Source organism: Pinus tabuliformis, chromosome 6, assembly GCF_031772625.1.
Source record: "Pinus tabuliformis cultivar Carrire ecotype Pingquan chromosome 6, CPIR1, whole genome shotgun sequence".
Taxonomy (NCBI): domain Eukaryota; kingdom Viridiplantae; phylum Streptophyta; class Pinopsida; order Pinales; family Pinaceae; genus Pinus; species Pinus tabuliformis.
Window position 1 is genome coordinate 150,682,252 of NC_142292.1, and position 9,761 is coordinate 150,692,012.

Here is a 9,761-nt window from a genome sequence, read left to right on the forward strand (position 1 = left end):
AGAAATTAGCAGACATGAAATGTTGAAATATAGAAAGAGAGGTCCGGAGGTTTTCCCCATTTTCTTTTTCAAAGATATTAGTAGAAGATGAAATGTCTACAAGGCGATTCTCCGAATGCCCCCTTTTTCTTTTTCAAAGATATTAACAGAAGATGCAATGTCGAGAGGTACTGAGTTCGATTCTCGGAATCTCCCAGAAGATGCAATGTCGAGAGGTACTGAGTTCGATTCTCGGAATCTCCCAGAAGATGCAATGTCAAAAAATATTAGTCACGTGTTTAGCAGAAGATGAAACGTCGAAAAATATAAGACATTATAGAAAACATTAGTCACGTCAAAACATAATTTTAACCTTAAATGTTGAGAGTGGGATTTGAACCCACGCCCTTTCGGACCAGAACCTTAATCTGGCGCCTTAGACCAACTCGGCCATCTCAACAGATGGAACTCTGGAAAATGTGGTAAATAATCAATGACTTAATAATTGAATCTGCCACTGTTTTCTAAACCCCTCTTCATTTTCCTGCGCCTATTGCGGACTTTTCATTTCAAAGGCGGGCTTTAGCGGCGCACATCACTTAGTGATTAAGCTTAAGTTTTTACTGAACTCAATGAATGAATATAGATATGAATCTGCACGATAGACACTAATTAGTACTTCCAACAAAATCAGATGAGGAACAGCGTAATTATTCGGAAAATCTTATTTCCAACCCTATTGTATAGTAAATGCGGTTTCACATCGGACCTATATAACACGATATAACAAGCCATTATTTTTTTTTCAACGTGTTATATCAACCCCATGTCAGGCCAAATTTACTATACAATAAGGTTGAAAATAAAGCTTTCCCAACCATTCCCAAAATAATTTTGGGAAAATCACATCCGTCCTCGTAGAAAATTGACACCAGTTCATTAATGACAATGTATGGAGAAATATTTGGAATTAAAACTTCATTAAATTAGTAACAGTGACGTAGCAAAGGCAAGATCAAATTCTATACCTAATATCGGTAGAAAGAGCTCATTCATCGAAAAGAAAAAACCTGTAGACGAAAATGTTTATCTCCAATCCTTTTTAATTAAAATAAAATTCTTTTAAATTTATGACATAAATTCTTATTTCTTAAATATTTTTAACTGTTATATAAAAAAAATGTCGACTTTCCAAAAATAATATTATTATTATTGGTAATCAATTAAATTTATTTTGGGTCGTTACGGGAATGATTTTTATCATTTCTACTTACTTGAACTCTCACAAATATTGGTTTAAGTGTTATTGTTGTCTTAAATAATCCCGTGATATTGGTCCTCATATATGTGTGAAGATGTAAATAATTATTTAAAAATAAAGATATAGGAAGTAATTGAAATTGAACTAAATGAGAGCAATTTCCCATGATAACGGTCATCATATATATATATGTGTGAAGGATGCAAATCACAAAATGGATCACTATAGAAAAAGAAAGATATAAAGATATAGGAAGTAATTGAAATTGAATTAAATGAGAACAATTTGAATAGAGATGATGGTTTCAAGTTACTAAACGAAATTGGTCCTTTCAAAATTAAAATAAAATAATAATAATAATGATAATTTTGGATAATTAATGAATTCTACTTAAAGTGTGGTAATTTAAGAGGAGGATTATTTTTATTAATATATTATGACAAATAAACCATTTGATTCTTAAAAACTCTAAAAAATTTCTTATCATGATCCCCACTCTGTCATTAAAACGTGGAGTATAACTCACAAATACTAATGTAGTCTCCCTCCAAAATAATATTCTTGGTATTACAAAACAAACTTCTTATTAAAGGTTTGTTTTGTCATTGAAAATTTTACCACATTATCATTTTTTAGCAATTATGATTGGTCTTAAATAATAATCAATGAGAATGGTGAACATTGGAAAGGTAAGAACAAACAAGTGATCTCATCATAAAATGATGTTTTTTGTTTTCATTATTATAGGCAATAAATTGAAACATGGAAAATTTGAATACTTAGTGTTGTGTGGCTTTTGGAGCAAGGATGTCCCAAAATTCACTCTATTACAAAACTGTTGTTCTTTGCATAGAACCAACAAGCAAATGGTTAAAAATAAAAACACGCAAACCAATTAACAAAGAAACTATATCTATACAAGATCATGAGTTTTAATGTTAGAACAAAGAAAACAAAATATGGAGGTAGGAAAGCAAGAAATCTCTTTATTGCTTGATGAAAAGAGTTACAACATTATCCCAGAGACACTAAAGGGAGTTGATAGGGCAATGGACCCTATGGCTCTCCTAAAGGAAGGTTGACTCTCCTAAAGGAAGGTCCATTTTCTCCCTCTCTTTGCAAGAATGATCTCTCCTCAAGCAGTTCCTTGATAGCTCTCTAATGGTAAACTCTATGAACAAAAAGCTATGCCAATTATGAGACAATTTGGAAGTGTAACATTGCTTTGAACTTCCTTTCTCTAATGGTCCTAAATGTGGTAATATTTATAGGCCTAAGCTTGTGCATTGCCTCTTCTTGGCTCATTGATGAGATTTGATCTTTGAGTGAGCTTGTGGGAGACAAGGGGAGTCTTTTGGAGATTTCTTACCTCCACCTCAGTGGTGTAGTGGCTTGAGACTGAACTCCATGACTCCTTTCACTTGGTGGTTTCCCATTTAATTTGATTTGGCTCATGGACTACTAATATGTCACTTGTATGGGCCTACATGACTATCGAAGAAACATTTGCAGTGATCCATGCAAAATTGCTTAGATGATTTTGTGTGGTTTGAATTTTTAAATGGAAACCTTAGGGACCTTTAGTTTTTTCTTGATTTTCTATGTTTTCCAACAATCACTAGTGCATTTTCACAAGCCATTTTTTAGTGTTCAGTGCCCTAGTTTGTGAATTTGAGTGCACAATGTTTTAGTGATAACACTTATAATGTTGCTAGATGATTTAATTGGTATTTCATCTTAAACCATTTATTCTTATTGGTAAATCAATTTTATACTAGGCCATGATTATTATGTTGGACAGTTGGTTTTGTCTAAATGGTTGGTGGCACTGAGTATGTTGGCATTGATGTCAACCAGATTGGAATTGAGGTTGGAGGAAATAGATGTTGGAATTGATGTTTATGTTATCCAAGGGGAGTCCCATGGTTGCTACAATATTTTGTAGAAAATCATCATAGTAGCAAACGTAGTGGAGAATCCATAAAAAGATGACTATGATGGTTGGGAAGTCTAAAACCTTTGGAGGAGATTATTTCTCAAGAGATCAACTCAGTTTCTCACAAAAGTGACATAATTAGAAAGTGCTTGGAAAGATATTTCCAACAATATGTGGAAGTCTGCAAATGACCCTTTGGATCAAAAGTTATGGTTATTCAAAGTAAGGACCTTTAAGTCATAAGTAGTAGTGCCCAGAACCCTGGAAAGCATGGAACCCTGGAACCGTAGAGCTTTATTTAAAAGGGTTATGGGATGAAATTGAGTCGAGGTAGCAGGGACAAAGCCCAGAAGCCCAGAGGCTTGGAAGCCCAAAAACCTGGAAGCCAAAAAACCCAAAATCCCAAAAACCCAAAAGCCTGTAAGGAATAGGAAATTCATTTTATAAATTGTTATGGGCATGCGGGCATCCAGACTCCATCTATGAAAAGACGTATGTATGTAAGTGGGGGCCAATAGATGTCTAAGCGGTGGTTTTTGTGTGTTTTGTCGACCAAGGGATTTCAGGCCAAAATCAAAAGAAAAACACACTGTAGGAATAAGGCCAGGGGCTAAAGGTTGTGCCTAAGACTTGGTTTGCGTGTGTTTGGTGACCATAGGCCTTCAAGCTAATAACAAAGAAAAAGGCATTGTAGGCATATGTTTAAAGGTATGAAATGAGTCAGAAGCGCATTGTCAGTGGTACGCACTAGTGGGCCAATGCCCGGAAGCCCGAAAGTCTATAACACTTATGAAATGTTTTTGGAAAAAGAGTTACGAGCACCAACACAGTAGCATCATATGATTAAAGGCATGGATGAGTCGGTAGCTTTGGAGAGAAGTCCTCCATATTTGGCTGTTATTCCATAATTGGTATTGGCCATAAGTGGATAAGCAGAAGCCTAGGACAGCTAGAAAAATGTGCATAGGAGGGTTGGTGGTTAGATTAATGGTGGTTTTAAAGAGATCTGGATTAAAATACAGAGAGGACCAGAGTCTATAGGATGGATTAATGGAACATGATCCATATCGAAGCAAGTCTCTTTTGTTCTCACCAATAAACCACAAAGAATTATATGAAGGAAATGGCTCAAGGACACCATACCAGTGAATTGATGGGCTCTGATGGCATGTTGCAGCCAAAGCAGAAAGGAGAGACATACCTGAGGTACATTTTCAGCGTTGTGTGCATTTAAGAGGAGTGGAGGACCAAGCTATCTACACGTGCATAATTCATTAGAGGTACTTGATGAGTGTGTAGGGACCACTGAGATTTACTTCTTTGTATGAGGAGACACTTTGATGCCCATTCTATAAATTAATGCAATTGTGATAACTAAGTAAATAAAGCCCATTTTCAGAGTTTAATGCAGTTACAATGGCCTTGAACTTTGATGGAATAACAACATGTGGAGCCATGTAGAAGCGCACTTCTAGGAACTATGTTGTAGATACTGCAAAGACATCAAAGACGGTAGGAGGACAAAAAAGAAAACATCAACCATTGTCCAGAAGAGGAACAAAACCCAAGATTTCCATTGAGCAAGTTGGGGGATGCAGTAGTTGTGTTGAGTCTAAGTGTGTGAGGAGAAGAGAGATAAGTGCTGAGAGGTAACTATTTTTACAGTGGAGCTAAGGGTCAACACTAGAGCTTGTCAAGTAGTGGAGAGGGTAGTTGATCTAGGTGGATATTGGTGGCCACCTGCCAGGTCCACCTGGACCCCCACCATGGTCTTTCTCAGCATTTTCAGTTTCCTTAATTGTAGCACAGTTTACTATTTTTAGCAGTTTTTCGGGTCCTGAACTTCCGGAGCCGTTTTGAGGCCCTAAACGACGTTTTTTTGGAATTCTGGGGCGACCGAGCCCTATGTTGCCTCCCAAAGTGGTAGTACTCGGATAGATCTTTCTAACGAGCTATCGTACGCGTCAAACAGAGATCGTATGCCAAAGTTACGACCCCGGGAAATTGATGTACCAATTTACCCAAACGGGGCCCACAATTTGGCGTTTCATCTTCTAGGGTTAGGTTTCGGTATGTGAAGGGTTTTCCATTGTTTCTCAACAATAAATAGGCCTTCGAGCCTCATTGTAATACAGTTCAGAACAGTTCAGAGGCATGTAGCCATCACATCTCTTCTCAGAGATAAGCTACCATCGCCCTAGCTAGTTTATTGCCATTTCTGTTTGTAAGCATATGTCAGTATTTTCCATTAATGAAATGAAGTATTATTTCCGCTGCATCTTTGTGTATATGGTTATCTCTGTGATTTGTTGCGTTCCTGTTTAAATCTGGATCAGTGGTATCAGAGCGGTCTGCTTTTTCTCTGTTTTTCTTTGCATGTCCCCAACAAGGTCGGGATATAAGGAGTTAGGGCTTGAACTGGTTGAACCTTTGCAAGACCAGCCTCGCAAATCCCGACGGCCTCCCATGGCGGACGAGAAGAAAGACGAGGGGGCAGGAGATCCCATCAAAATCTTGCTCGAAGAAGCGCTCGAGCGACAACAGAACGCGATGATGGACAGCTTTGCGCAGATCCTTCAGCGGCTACCCAGAAGCGGCGCATCGGCTTCCAGCAGCTCCTCTGGAAACGCCACACCCTTTAAGGTACAAGTTAATTTTGAAATCCCCATATTCGAGGGTCAGATAGACGCCGATGCCGTAGATAAATGGTTAAATCTGCTAGAGGGTTATTTTTCTGTTCATGAATTTTCGAGTCGGGAAAAGATTGTTTTTGCTCTTCTCAAAGCAGCCCCCCACGTCAAGGACTGGTGGGAAACCTACTGCGAGCAGAAGGATGAAAGTACTGGCTCACTATTTTCAGCCGCACCCACCTGGGATTCGTTCCGGGATGCCATCAAGGAGCAGTACTACCCTGTCGGAAGCTATGAGGATGAATACATAAAGTGGACCACGCTGCGGCAGGGAAGGGACCAAGATGTGCCGGAGTTCACCAATCTTTTCCATACCCTTCGCACAAAGTTGGGTATCAAGGATTCGGAGCAACATTTGATACTCAAATACCGTGGCTGCCTGCACAAGTACATCCAGGAAGAAATACAGTTCCTAAACATCCCCTCGCTCGACGCAGCATACCGGTATGCCGTCAAAGTCGAGCAGAAGTTTAAACAAAAGAAGCGAGACTTTGGATCTGCGAATCCAAAGCAGGGGAAAGGTGCCCCTAAACCACAGAACAAAGGACAAAGCCAAGGCGGGACAGCCCAAGACAACCAGCTGAAGCTGCAAGCAAAGAGCAACGCCGCGAAGCCGAGAAAGGACACTGGAAAATGGTGCGAGTTCCATAAGAGCTCCACTCACAACACAAGTGAGTGTCGGGCCAAACAGTCACTGGTGGCTGAGCTAAAGGTTTCAGAATCAGATGCATGTTCCGACTCTGAGTCAGAACCCGATAAGGGGTATGAAAAAGGGAAGCAGATCATTGATGCGGATCCCAGCGCCACTGTTGCTACCGCAAAGATCCAGAAAAATGAACCCGAAGATCCAGAGGAGGAGGAGCGTCTCTTCCACTCCCAGATGTGGGTCAAGGGCTCCCCGATACAGTTCATTGTTGATAGCGGGAGTCAAAAGAACCTCATTTCGGCAGAGGTCGTGAAGCGGTTGGGCTTACCGACCACAGCACATCCACAACCATACACCATTGGGTGGCTTTACCAAGGGCGAGATCTTCGCGTGAGCCAGCAGTGTCGCCTTCCATACAACATCAAGCCCTTCACGGATGAGGTATTGTGTGACATTGCTCCCCTTGAAGTTTGTGATGTATTACTAGGACAACCATACTTGTGGAAGCGACATGCTGTGTATGAATCAAGGCCCCGTGCTGTTATTATTACATTGGGAAATAAGTTGTTCAGGATACCAGAGGTACCACCACCTGCCGCCATCTCTTTGATTACTGCAAAACAATGCAGTAAGATCATTTCCAAAACCAGGAAATTTGTTTTCCTGATGATACGCCCTCAAGGGAAGAAGAAGACAGTGGCCGCGGCCTCCAAACGAGGTCCCTCTGCACGGCAGCTACAAATGGACAAGATTGTGGAGGAGTACAAAGACATCTTCACCTCCCCGGCAGGGGTTCCTCTGCACTGTCAAGTCAAGCACTCCATTGATCTGACCCCAGGTGCGCCGCTACCCAATGGACCAATTTATCGGCGCTCCGTTCTGGAGAACAATGAAATCAAGAGGCAGATTCAGGAGCTCCTACAGAAAGGTCACATCCGTCCGAGTTCTTCGCCCTGTGGGAGCCCGATAGTGTTGGTACAGAAGAAGGATGGGACGTGGAGACTCTGTATTGACTATCGGGCGCTGAACAAGATCACTGTCCGTAATAGGTACCCGATCCCGCGGATTGATGACCTCCTAGACCAACTAAAGGGGGCGAAATATTTCAGCAAGATCGATCTGAAGTCAGGATATCACCAGGTACCAATTGAACCCTCAGATGTGTGGAAGACTGCCTTCAAATCCAAGGAGGGCCTCTTCGAATGGTTGGTCATGCCTTTCGGATTGACGAATGCTCCTGCAACCTTTATGAGGCTAATGGATGACATCTTGCGGCCATTCACCAACTCCTTTGTAGTAGTATACTTGGATGACATTCTGATCTTCAGCCAGAGTTGGGAAGAGCACCTCCACCACATCCGACAGGTTCTCCAAACACTGCGGCAACACAAGCTATGTGCCAATTTGGAGAAATGCACTTTTGGCATGACCGAGGTCCAGTATCTGGGATACATCATTGATGAACAGGGGGTGCATGTCGATCCAGCCAAGGTCCAAGTCATTCGGGATTGGCCCTCTCCAACCACTCTAACAGAGCTCCGCAGCTTTCTAGGTCTTGCCAACTTCTACCGCAGGTTTGTGTTGGGATTTTCTCATATTTCTTGGCCCTTGAGTCAAGTCACCAAGGGCGGGGCGAAAGCAAAATTCTTTTGGTCTGAATCTCAACAGAAGGCATTCAGGGAGTTGAAGGATCGCCTCTGCACGGCACCAGTGCTCGCGTTACCAGATTTACAACAACCATTTGAGGTCGAGACAGATGCCTCTGACTATGCTATTGGGGCAGTCCTTACTCAACATGGACATCCAGTGGCATATCACAGTGAAACACTTTCAGACACAGTCCGGAAGTACCCCACTTATGATAAAGAGATGTATTCCATTGTACAGGCCTGCCGACAATGGAAGCATTACATTTTGGGGAAGGAAACGGTCATCCACACAGACCACCGACCTCTGCAATTCATACAGACCCAAGGGAAATTGCAGAATGATCGCCATCAGAAGTGGTCTACATACCTGCAACAGTTTCACTTGAATATCAAGTATAAAAAGGGCAGCACCAATAATGTTGCAGATTGCCTCAGTCGACCACCGATCATGGCGCTAACCACCGTGCTCAACTCTTGCGGGCACGAGACTTCTGATTGGCCACTTCTCTACAAAAGCGACCCAGAATTCGGCCACACATACCAGACACTCTTGGAGGGTCGGCAGGTTGCAGATTTTCACCTCCAGGATGCCCTATTATGCCACCTCGGTCACCTTTGTGTTCCTTCAAGCGAGCGTGCCAAGATGATTTGGGAAGCACACTACAGTCGGGCTGCTGGGCATTTCGGGGTCGAGAAAACAGTGGCAGTACTGCAAAACTATTTCTATTGGCCGAATCTTCGACAGGATGTTGGGAAGTACATCCGATCATGTACTGCCTGTGCCATTGCCAAACCGACCATTAAGAAGCAAGGCCTCTATACCCCGTTGCCTACCCCTAGTCGACCTTGGGAATCCATCTCCATGGATTACATGTCAGGCCTTCCTTCCACTAAGCATGGAAATGACTGTGTTTTTGTGGTCGTCGACAGGTTCTCAAAGATGGCCATTATGATGGCCTGCAAGAAGAATATCACAGCAGAAGCCACTGCTAAACTCTTCTTTGAACGAGTGTGGGTGCACTTTGGGATCCCACAGTCTATCATCTCAGATCGGGACAGTCGGTTTCTCAGCACATTTTGGTCCAGTCTCTGGTCAATGCTGGACACCAAACTCACGAAGTCCACAGCCTTCCATCCTCAAACTGATGGCCAGACAGAGGTTGTCAACAGGATGATTGTGCACATTCTGCGCATGTATAACTCAAAGCATCCACGCACATGGGACGAGAGCCTCCCCTATGTTCAGCACAGCTACAACCGAGCTCTTCACAGCTCCACTGGCCATAGCCCTTTTCAGGTGGGTTTAGGATTCCAGCCACTATGCCCCATTGATGTGGCCATGCCACTTGCAGCTACTCACATGAATTCAGCTCATGTCCAGTCCGAAACAGATAAGGCCACCAGCTTCATTGAGCGCATCCAACATATTCGCCAGCAGGTCCATGACATTCTTGAGAAATCAAATGCCAAGTACAAGCAGCGACATGATCAACACCGGGTGCCACACAAGTTTCAGGTGGGCGACAAAGTCTGGTTGCATTTGCAAAAGGAACGCCTTACTGGAGCCTATCGGAAATTGAGACCACTTCGATATGGTCCT

At 42.4% G+C, this 9,761-nt stretch overlaps 1 non-coding gene across 1 annotated transcript; it reads right to left on the reverse strand.

The window, feature by feature from the left end:
- Positions 1–358: 358 nt before the first annotated feature.
- On the reverse strand, positions 359–439 carry TRNAL-AAG (transfer RNA leucine (anticodon AAG)). The gene has a single exon. It is a non-coding gene; the product is annotated as a tRNA-Leu (tRNA).
- Between the last annotated feature and the right edge of the window lie 9,322 nt (positions 440–9,761).